The following is a 12,212-nucleotide window of genomic DNA, read 5'->3' on the forward strand; positions in this document are numbered from 1 at the left end:
GTGGGGCTTGGTGTTTTTCCTGCACTAATGATGAACATCTGCTGACTGTTCCCTCGCCTTCGTTCACAGATGCAGAAGAATCCTGCGTTTTAGAAGCAGGGAGCTCTGGGAGTGATGCACCAGCTGTCGGCCAATTCACAGTGTTCATGTGTTCATCACTGCAGACTGTGGTGTCCTTCACTGACAGCTAAACGTCTGGCTCACACTGGGACAACTCAAACACTTGTTCTGGGTGCAGCTGAGGATTCTAACCGCAGCTGAGGATTCTAACCAGGACTAATATCTGATCCTTATATTAATACATTTATATCGAAAAATCATATGAGTGGACTAAATTTTTGAGGAGTCTAGAGGAATCCATTGTAATTATAATCTCAAAGTCCTACTTTTTTAAAATTGAAGGTTTTCAACAGGTTTATATGTCTCCTTGTACCTTTGTATGATAAAAAAATGTATTTTAATTGATGGCTGCATGTTTGAGTGGCTTCGAGGTCAAACCCTTAAAGACCTGTTCACACGGGCGAATGAGAAGCAAATATTTTGAGGCAAAGGTCATCAAATACCACGCAAAGCCACCCTGCGACTTTCCTCGCCACAGGAAGCGAATGCTTTATTCGCCTCCTCTCTCTCAAAGGTTGGAAGTGAGCGGGAGGCCACTGACGCATTAGCACTTGTGTGACTTGGCCTAAACGCTGCTGTAAACGAATGGCAGTCCCTAAAAGAATTGGATTCAGACAGCCAGGGCTTTACATGATGGCATAAACCCGATTTCGGCTGAAGCCCGGTTTCTCTATCCATGGGGGGTTAACTGCTCTATCTCAGGGTACATGGCACTGAGAAATCCGACTCTTGTACGAAAGCATTTCATACCCCGCTACGATAGGTGGCGCTGTTTTCATTACAGCTAGTGGTGATACAGCCATTTCCGCTTGACCTCGTCACCACTACCAACAAAAAACAACAACAGCCTTCAACTCAGCATGCGAGAAAGATGACGAACGAAGAGCAAGGTGAAGCTACGTCCCTCTACATGATGTTGTGCATGTTTACTCTAGGAGTACTGCGAATGCGAACGGCGCATTTCGACTTCCGGGTCACAGCCAGGGAGGGAGGGGGGGGGGGCAGGATCTCAAGCATGCGCAAAGACGTCATCTCCAGTTGTTGTCTAGCTTCCAGAGTTACATGCGCGCGTTGTCCGATATACGGCCAAATCCGATCTACTTATCAATAAGCTGATATGGCCCCGCCCTTGGGGGGCAAGGGCGGGGCCATATCAGCTTATTGATAGATCCCTGCAGTCACAAAACGAAAAAGGAAGGTGTAGAGTTACATTTAAGCCATTTTATGGCCATGAAGGGATTTGTTTTTCATGACAAACATTTTGAATAAGTTTATTTAGGCAAAGTATTAAGCTACTGGAGAGGGACTTAAAACACAAGCTGTCAGATGAACAGAGGAACGAGGGTGTGTCTGGCCTGTGTCTGCTGCTGCTGGTTGAAATGCAGACTAAGTGCACCTTGTGAGAGCAGCACGTCTCTCATCCTTCCAACAACACAAGCTCCCTCCCTCTCTGTACACGTGAGCGCCGGCGTCATGTTTATCTGATGCCAGACAGTTCAGAGCGGACGCAGAACTCGTCGGCACAAGGCAGCAGCAGCAGCAGCAGCAGCAGCAGCAGCAGTCGGCTGATGACCGCCACAAGCGCTATCACATCAAGGTTATGCAACAGCAGACTGCTCAGTGCACACACTGAGGACGAAAGAGCAAGAGGGGGAAGCTGTGTGATCACTTTCAATGGCTGAATAAAGTATCATAAACACCTCAACCCCTTCTCCTCCATCCATTTGTCTCAGTTTTGATTAGTCATGCCTGCTGTTTTTAAATAATAATGATAACAATATGTACATTTTGTTCAAATCCATTTTGTATACAGCACCAAATCATAATATACATTTCCTCAAGATTCTTTTCATGTGAGGACGAGACCTTAACATTATAGAGAAAGCCAACATTTCCCACAAGGAGCAGCACTTTGGTGACTGTGGAGAGAAAAATCTCCCTCATTAACTGGAAGAAACCTCCAACAGAAGCAAAGTCAGTGGGCAACACCTGCCTCGACCGGTTGGGGTGAGTGTGAAAATGGGGAAGAAAGGAGTAGTGGTTCGAAAAGAGGGGAGAGAAGAGGGAGGCGGAGGGGGAAGGGGAGGAGAGAGGGGGAGAGAGAGAGAGAGAGAGAGAGAGAGAGAGAGAGAGAGAGAGAGAGAGAGAGAGAGAGAGAGAGACCAGGAACAGTTGTGTTACCATCATAATTAAACTCTGTCAGACTGGTTGTTATAATGAAATGGTAAGAGTGATATTTATAGATGTAATGATGTTATTGATGATAGCAGTCACAGTTAATTTAATAATAATAATAATCATTTTTCTTGTCATCTGGATCCTGCAGCTCTGGAGTCTGATACCTGCAGATAAATACTTCTCAAAACCAACTTGCAAATGCTTTACAAATACAAATTACACAAGTATAAATACATTAAGTAATATAAAAAAATAAAAACCCATAAATAATAATTATTTAAGAATGACTCCCCATTACACGGAAAGTCAAAATAGATCAAATCAGGGAATGTGGTTGGATAAAAGTAGGTTTTAAGATTTTATTTAAGCTTCATATTTCTTGGTTTGGGTGTTTCAGAACCTCGGGCCCTTAAATCTTCATCCAGGAATCTGGAACAGTTCAAACGTCCCTGCCAGAGGATCTCAAAGTGTAAGCAGGGTTGGAGGGGGATAAATATGCATTTGGGGGCCAACATGTATTGGTGGGTATTTTATAAGCTGGCTTGACTTCTTTCGAGTCAGTAAATATGAACCAAGCTACAGTGGATTGACTTTCCTCCCTGTGTCTGTGTGGGTTTTTCTCTGTCTTCCTCCCGCAGTCCAAAGTCCTGCAGATTGGGGTTAGATTAATTTGAGACTCTGAATTGACCATAGATGTGAATGTGATCCATCCAGGATGTGCCCCATCTACCGCCTAATGTCTGCTGGAATTGACTACAGCTCCCACTGTGACCCTCAAAGGAGAAGCGCTGTTGACAATGGATGGAAGGAAAATATAAGCTTAAAGATGAATTATTTCCTCCTCAGAATTTCATCCCTGGCACTGTCGATCATGTATCCCCAATTTTAGATTTGGATTTTGCAATTTTGAACTTATAAAATTTCAAAGTTCTATGTTCCTCTCAAATTAATGAAAAGAAAACTGGCCAGTCTGTCCTCACAGATGTTTTGGAGCTACACAGTTTTGATAAGGTATGAACCCTCATGTCAACGAAAGTATACACTTATATATGAGGATGTTTTTGTTTTCAGATTTCTCTGGGGGAGCTATGGCTGGGATCATTTACCTCAGCCAGCCTATTTCTGAAAATCTTCCAAGAGTTTAAGAACATCATAATTGGAAGGGAGCCCTTATATCAGAGAGTCTGATGCCACATGGCTCCACTGACCCGGCACTGCAATAACTCCACTCCACAAACTAGAGAGGGGGGATATAACTTTGCAGCCCAAGTGGATGTGATCAGCTCCCACTTTCATCTTCAAAGCGGACAAAAAAAAAGGGCTGAAGGCGAGAGCGTGGGAGCTCCAGGAGTGAGAGAGGTGTCTCACCCTCCCTCCCACATTATAACTCAGCATTATTACTGAGCAAAGGCGGGAGGAGTCCAGGGGGAGAGGAGGGGGGCACGCGGGCCTGAGAGGGCACACACAGTGGAGGAATGCAGCAGAGCACAGTCACTCAACACAAAGCTCTGCAGATACACTCTGGGCCGAGTTAAACCTCATTACTAATAGATGAGATTTTCTCTCAGCTCCTTTAACCAGCAGCGACTAATTCTCTTCATGAAAGGAGCACGCCTCCTCTTATGCATCACACGCTCCGCTTTTTATTTAGTAACCCGCTCTGATCTGAAATCCAACTGAAACCACTTTGATCGGCCTTTTGCTCCTGAGCAGATTGACTGACAACCACAGACATGTATATTTGTATAAAGAGAACACTGAAGTCTACTGACAGTGAAACATTACCTCATAAAAGCATATTCTTTGAAATATACCTCAAATAAATCATGGGCAGAGCTCGGCTGTTGACTCACAAGATGACAAATAAACAATAATAACTGTTTTCAGTTATTGGGAATTGGGATTAACTGGGATTCACTGTAGTTCTCAGAGCCTGAGAAGTAGAAGTAAACTAATGTGCGATTCGGAGAGAATACAACCTCCGCCAAGGCCCAACAGCTCCCCAATGAAAACACTGATTCATCTTATTTGAATCTGCACCACATATCAAACGCTCATAAATATCAGTCCTCCAAATATGCAAGATTCATGAATTATTCTGTGAGAAATCAATGAAAATGTGGAAAAACGCCCTATTTCCCAATGTTGTCCACTAAAAGTTCATGTGTTCTTCTCTAAACCATACGGCATCCCTTCACTTAGTTTTGTGGCAATCCATTCCATAGTTTTTCCTAATCCTGCTAAGAGAAACAAACAAACAAAAGCAGCCAGAACAACATACCCTCCTTGGTGGAGGTAAATATGAAGTTTCTAAGCAAAGCTAGTCATACGGCTCTGTGGATAGACAAACAAATGGTTTTCCTTGTTATTTGGTCCAAAGAGATATAATTCAACAACTATTAAATTAATTTGCTACGAAAGTTTGTACAGACGTTGATGTTCCCCAGAGGATGAAGCCTGTACTGACTTCATACCTGACTTGTCCTTTAGCACCTGGCTGATACTCTCATCTGAAATATGTGTGGAACTATTTGATGGATTCAGAACCTGTAGAATGTATGTTCCTGTGCAGGATGAACTTATGAGGTAGGAATTGTACTTTATCCAATATGAAGTTGCAGGCATAGCTGTAGACTCTTGTTCTTATTTCTTATCTTTTCTACATTCCATCCCTCCATCCATCTGTTCATCCATCCAATATCTAAACCACTTATCCTTTGAGGATTGCAACGATAGTTGGAGCCACACTTTTGAAAATGCATCACCTCTGCTTTGGATACGCCCGGCGTCCACACTACTCACTGCATTTTAGAACATCTAAAACAGAGACGTTTGTAAATGCTGCTGGGTCAGTTATAGTTTTAAAACTCTGGGGCCTAGTTTTAGTCTTGATGGACAGAAACATAGATATTTAGAAACCATGAAGTCGACCCTCACAACTGCTTCCTGATTGGTTAACGACGTAGACTTCACCGACCTGAAAACATGCAATTTCCACATAGAAAGATAATTTTTAGAAACTTTGGAATTTCCGTTGGTATTCAAAACCATCTGTGAGTGTGAACAATGACAGGCTGCAGAATTCGAGGTTGAACTTGTTGGCTCTGGCAAGTCAGTGGAATCTAAGAGGTCAACGAGAATAAATTACAGTCTGACTGTATTTTTAGAGGGTCTAGTTATGCTCCACATTGCACTGAAGTGAAACCCTCTCAGGTATGACATAAACAAACACTGCACCAGATTCCTGCTGCACCTGGTGGCTCGGAATCTGGGCCTAATGTTGGTCTAGCTGCTGTCGTGGGTCTGCTCCTGTGGACCACCTGTGTCACTGTCGTCTAATCGGATTAAACACACACACACACACACACACACACACGCACATCACGTTTTTACGCCCAGCAACAAAGATCTGCAGCTTCCACTCGGAGTGTCATGACACGCTGCTCCCATGAAGGCTTAAAGTCTCTAGCCATCTGCTCCGGCTCTTTGTGTAGCTGTGATATCACTCTGACAGAAGCTTACTTCCACAATATACTCTTAGGATCAACATACCTGTCCACCTCCGGGATTCCCACTCCGCTGCTTCCGCTGAGCGAGATCTATTCCTCATGTGTGACAGTGAGTGGGCAAAAAAGTTTGGAGATGTCATGTCTGGTTTTTCCATGTGGCAACGTGAGGATGAGAATATTGTGGGAAGCATTCAGAAGCCTTCAGTGTGTTAGTGGAGAGCATATATAAGCATGTGTCCAACTTTTGACTGATGCCAAAACTCACACTGACATTTAAAAGAAAGTATAATATTTATGGCAATGAAACATTCCCACAGAAAAATACTTTTGATAATCATTTAAACACGTCACATTTGTTTGTGATTCAGCTCTGATGGTGGAATTTTAAAGGTGCTGTGAAGACGAATTTAAATCTCACAAATCTGCTCGGTGCACAAACATCAACAGAGCCAATGTTAGACATGTGAAAACTATTTATGAATCATACGCACTAAGTTTCCGCTCCAGCCTCTAAATATGAAGCCGGGCCTGTTGCTGGCGGTCATGACAAACAGAGCCTGGCTGTGCCGTCCGGCCTGAAGTATGCTTCATGTTGACTGAAATAAGCATGAGTGACTGCTGTTGCTGCAGGAACAGCATATACTTAGACAGTGTTTATATTAGTTCTCACTGCAACTCGAGGGGTCGCTTGGCAAGCACATACTTCGAGCGAGGCTAACACCCTGTCTCAGCATGTTCAAGAAAATGATGAATAAAAGATCCTGGATCTGCCTGTTTGTCCAAAATTAAATGGGTATTTCCTGCTGGTCATTTCCCACCCCTCCAGAAAGTGTCATCGTAATCTTGCTAACAAACAAACAAACAAAACATAGCCACCTCAGAGGTCACAAACAAACGCGGATGGAGCTCAACATTCCCTTCAATTCATTCCAGTTGCACCAAATTACACACACTCCTTTATATCACTTATCTTAATATGCCTGATTGATTCAATTAAGATCTCTGTATTATTACCTCCACCGAGGGGTTATGTTTTCATTTGTGTTTGTGTGTCTGTTACTCTGAAGAATTTCACAAAAACTACTGGACTGCTTAAGCTGCTGCCACTATACTCAGTGACGTTCTAGTTCTTTAGAAAGTCACAAAAATGTTTAAATTACAACGTTAAAGAAAAAATATTCCTGGATCCGCCCCCTGATTCAGATCCGCATTTACCAAATGTATCGGGCTCTTCTCTGATCGATAAAACATCCTTCCACCAAGTTTTGTGGAAATACATATTGAAGTTTTCTTTTTTTAAATGCCGCTAAACAAACAAAAAAATGCTAATGAAAAATAACCTCCTTGTTGGAGGTTCTCATTAATAAGTGCTGGAGTGGTTTCTCAAACACGAGAGCTCAGGATTCACAAAACAGTCTTTATCTGATGTGTCATTATGGTAAAGTTTCATCCTCTTTGACACTGAAATGTACCCGTCTCTCCTCGGCAGTGAATTTAAGATAAAAAAAATAAAACATCCACCTGATCTAAATTCTCTAAACAATTCTTCTCATTTTCATTCAGCCAATGCAGAGGGACTTCAAACACCTTAAAGTGATCACATTCTTCCCTGGGGAGGTTGAGAAGGTGAAGAACGATTCACAGCCGGCAGCAGCTCCAGCATTGATTAATGAAACCCTTTCCGAGCTCACAAGTTCAAAGCTGTATTTATTAGTCTGTTTCCTTTGCAGGAGATGATGAAGTCTGTTGTTTATTTGTGTGAAAACGTGCTTCACCAGATCACACTAGGAAAAGGCAGGTAAACGTTATTGTTTTTAATAGTGACTCACTCAGGACGCAGCTATTTGTGGACTTTGACCCCAGATAAATGACAGGAGCAGCGAGGCCGGCACAGAGTCCCACTGAATGCTGGGAATGCGTAGAATGACTCAGCGTTCTCAGCAGGAGAGTTGGCAGAGCGATTATCCATCACCCCACAACAACAGTCGGCTGGTAGCCTATAGGAACCTGACGCCTGCTCTGACATTGTAATGGTCGGCTCGCTGCGGAGCAGACACTGCTGACTGCTGAGGAAATATCACTGACCTTTTTTCTGTACCGGGGGGAAACCAACCCGGTGTGAAATGAGGAGGAAGAAGTCATTAGTGGAAATTTCCAAACTGGATTATATCTGACACAACATCCACTGTTGTTTTAGATCCACCTGCCCAGTCAAGTCAAGTAAACCTGTTTACTGAATATTTCCCAATATCATGAATCACAGTCTGTACAGAACAGGATCTGATTAAACAGAGATATCTTTAGAAAAACAACACTCACTAAAATAAGATATATATTTTATGAAGGGGTCAGTGGTGGATTTAATTGTTCCTTCTGTACACAAGAGGCTGTAATAGACAACCATCAGCCCTTGTTCTGTTTAAATAGTTCGGTTACTAAAGGTAATATGAGGATTCAGGCCACTGAGTTCATAAAATCAAGCGGATTTCTCCCAAAGTTTCCATCATAGTCTTTTGTGATCCTGCTTTGTGTCTCGATCTCTCTGCTGCAGGTCACAGGGAAATGTGAAACATTTGATTTTACAAACTAAAGCTGCAACAGCGATATGAATTGTTCAAACTGTCGGTCTCATTAACCGCAGCTATCATGTCATGGTTTGGTTCGGCAGTTTGATTCTTTTGGTGTATTTTGTTTGCATTTGCAGATCTGTCACTGCAGGAGCAGAAATGATGTGTAAAAGTCTGCATGAGACTATATTTCCAGCTCTTGGAGCATTTAAGGAATGTATTGAACAAATTGATAGATCTTTATGCAGCATTCACAGATTCTTCTACACATAACTCATAACTCATTAATCTGATTACACACCCACAGAGATTGGGTTCAATGTTATTTCCAGCATGTCAGTATTGTTTAAAAACACATGCAAAACAAAACAGAGATAAAACAAAAACCCAACTAGGGCAATTAGATAGAAATCCAACAGCAAAGAGTAACAGACAACAGTCTCTCCACTGACTGTAGTAGTACATTCTAACTGAATGTAGCTATGGTTATTGCTTATTTTAACGAAAAACAACAGAATCATGTGTACTAACCAATAACAATTTTAACATCGACAACACTACACACTTCAGCCTCAGGATTAAGTATTTAGTCAAAGCATCAACCACAACTGCATATACAGTTTACATTTTTGAGCTCTTGCTGATATCATTATCTCTTTCTGTTGGCCCTCCTACGCAGGCAGCAGAGGTTAAGGGTCAACTGCTGAGCGGCACCTCACAGTTTGTAGTTTGACATCCCATAAGCACGGTGGTGGTTTGCAGACACAGAAAGCTGCACCCCGGCCCTCTGGTTAGAGAACAGCCTGTCGAGCTGCTCGCTGTCAGACGCCCTCTACGACCTCCACGTAAGAATGTGCAAATGCATATGTCAATAACAATTCCCCAAAGCTTTATTGGCATGAATGAAAGGGAACTGCCTCTGCCAAAGCATTTCAGTGCATCAATAGGCGAATGTTGATGCACGATGATGAACCAACCAATGATCTTATGTAAGGCCATAACTGGTGACGGACACAGACCAGCAGCACCTGTTGTCGTCTGTTGATGCAGATATCGGTACCTGCTGATTAACTGCAGGGCTGACATGTGCATAAACATCTGTATCCAAGAAAAAATGCAGCGGTCGTTTACTGACACATTGTACATACGCCTTTCGTGCTCACGACACACAGGAGGAGGGGCCGAGCTGTCACCACAGACGCTTTCCTCTGTCTGCAGGTGCTGCTGCCATGGCAACAATGTATGAAGTTGTCAGAGTGAATCATGGAGTCGACCGTCGGCTCACTCTCTGCCCTGAGAGCGGGTCCTGACCTCCTCCGGGGGCCTTGAGAATAGAGTGTCAGAGGAGCCCGTGAAATTAGATTCTGCCCTGCACATGCACCATGCACCTCTTCTTTTTATTCCTTTTTTTTTACTGGACTTCAACATCCATGAGCTGTCAGCTCTCTCTGTGAAGACCGTATCCTCGGGCCCTCAACTTAAATTAGAGAGCAGCTGTCCCTGGATTATCTTATCCTGAGACAGATTCCCAGAATACCCGGGACAGAATTATCCCGAGGGTAAAAGAGACGGGACGAATGGAGCTGGGAGACACTTTTGGGGGGCGAGTGCACCTAAATGCCTATTTTGAACATCCAGGCCACTGCCAGGACACTGACAGTGGAACGCTGGTCAGTAAAGTTTGTGCTCCTATATGAATGTGAGAGCAGTGGTTTCAACCTACTGTCTTAAAGGGATAGTTCACCGAAAAATCTAAATTAACTCTTTATCTACTCACCACTATACCGATGCAAGGGTAAACAGCATTGCAGCTAGATCCAATCCATCATTTACACCATGTTTTTATCCTAAATGTCCTCTGATATCTTCCTCTGGAATCGTGTTCGCGTTTGCATGCACACGCCGAACACACTCCAGACAAGCTCACGCCCAAGGGTGCGCACAGCATCGTTACTCCGGATAGCGGACAAAAACGTGGTGTAAATGTAAAATAATCAGAGATTAGAAAATTATTTTCAAAACCAATTTGAAGAACTTCAATACCCTTAAACAGCTATTCAAAATTAGTTTGTGTTTCTTAATCCATGACAGAATGTGAATGTGTGCTTTCCACTTGCAGTGTGTGTGTGTGTGTGTGTGTTTGTGTTTGTGTTTGTGTTTGTGTTTGTGTTTGTGTTTGTGTTTGTGTCCTCCTAGGTTTCCAAACAAACCCCCAATAAGAGCTGTGGCAGCACTATTTACAGTACAGCGTCCCACCGGGCTGGTCTGGTGCTCTGACTGCCTTCTGCAAACAGCCGACCCCCTGAGCAGGAATCACATCTCATCATGAGGGCTGTTGCTGAACCTCCAGAGTGAAATATGCATATTTGACCAAGTCCTATTTTTCATTCTCACCTTTAACTGCAGCGATATGCTCTTGAGGGGAAACGTAAATAAGAGAGAATTCTCATTCATCTCAATCTGGGCTCCAACTGTAGAAATAAGGCAGCTTATAACCACGCCGGTGTTAATGAGGCGGCGTGAGGCTGTCGTTAGTGCAGGGAGAGCTGCTGGATTATTGATGCCTCTGAGCTCCTCTGCTGGGCTCATTCCTGACTGTCTCCTCAGGGAAGAGGTGTGCTCGCTCACCTCCAGCCTGGGTGACAGCCGGGTATGAATTACTTTCCCCCATTTCCCCCTGCTGACACTGCAGCTAGCGGCGGCCAGCAGCTATATGCATTTTAATATGGAGACAAGTCAGTGGGTGAAAAAACATTGTGTGTGTGGTCATTAATGTGTCTGTGTGCGTGCATGTATTGTGAAGGATTTTGTGTTGGAGGAAAAAGAGCGATAAAGGTGGGAATATGGGGAACGGCGGGGAGATAGAGGGGGAGAAGGAGAGAGATAAGAGGAGCAAATCAATTATTGAAAGGTCATGTTCAAAGAGAGAGAGAGAGAGAGAGAGAGAGAGGGACAGAGAGAGAGAGAGAGAGAGAGAGAGAGAGAGAGAGAGAGAGAGAGAGAGAGAGAGAGAGAGAGAGAGAGAGAGATCGGGTGGGCCAGGGTGGTGGTGGTGGGCTTCATCTAAATAATATTTTAATCCTCCATTAATGTGCAGCCGCCAAATCCTCCAGCCTCCTCGTCACGTGAGGTCACAGGGGACGGCTTCACTGCTGCACCACGAGAATTAGGCAGGCGCAACCTCTCCTCCCGCTCATGAAACCACACGTACTGTACAGACTGAATTAGTCCTGACGTGCTGCAGTGATGTACTGTAATTGTTGAATAATGCATATTGTGGAGTCTCACTGTCGGGTTGACTCATGCACACAGTGGCAGTCGGCAGGTAGACAGGCCGACTGATGGAGACTCAGAGCCTATTTATAGACATCAGTGAAGCAGGATAGAACTTGATCATGATTTTCAGTGTATAACTATTTACTACTGAGGAAGTACATTTTAAAAATAGGTCACACAGTTTTTGTGACTTCATTCATTTTTCCAAAACCAGGCTCATAATTTAGCTAGACAGCAGGGACTTGTGTTCCTAAATTAAATTTAAACAGGAGTAAATAATGTGTTTGATGGGGACTATTGTCAATTCATGGAAGTTTTGGGTTTCTCCAAGGGATTTGTTTTCATAACTTTATTTATACTGCACCTTTAAAAACTAAGTTTACAAGACCCTTTGATAGACAAAGCAGACACAGGAAACTCAGGGGCACACCCCAAAATGCATTCACACTGATAATAACAATTGAGAAATAAAATTGATAAAAACAGCATCACATAAAAGCGGTAAATAATAAGAATAGGAATAACAAAAAGAACAAAGAATATTAAAAAAGATTATACATTT

Source organism: Limanda limanda, chromosome 7 (genome assembly GCF_963576545.1).
Source record: "Limanda limanda chromosome 7, fLimLim1.1, whole genome shotgun sequence".
NCBI lineage: Eukaryota > Metazoa > Chordata > Actinopteri > Pleuronectiformes > Pleuronectidae > Limanda > Limanda limanda.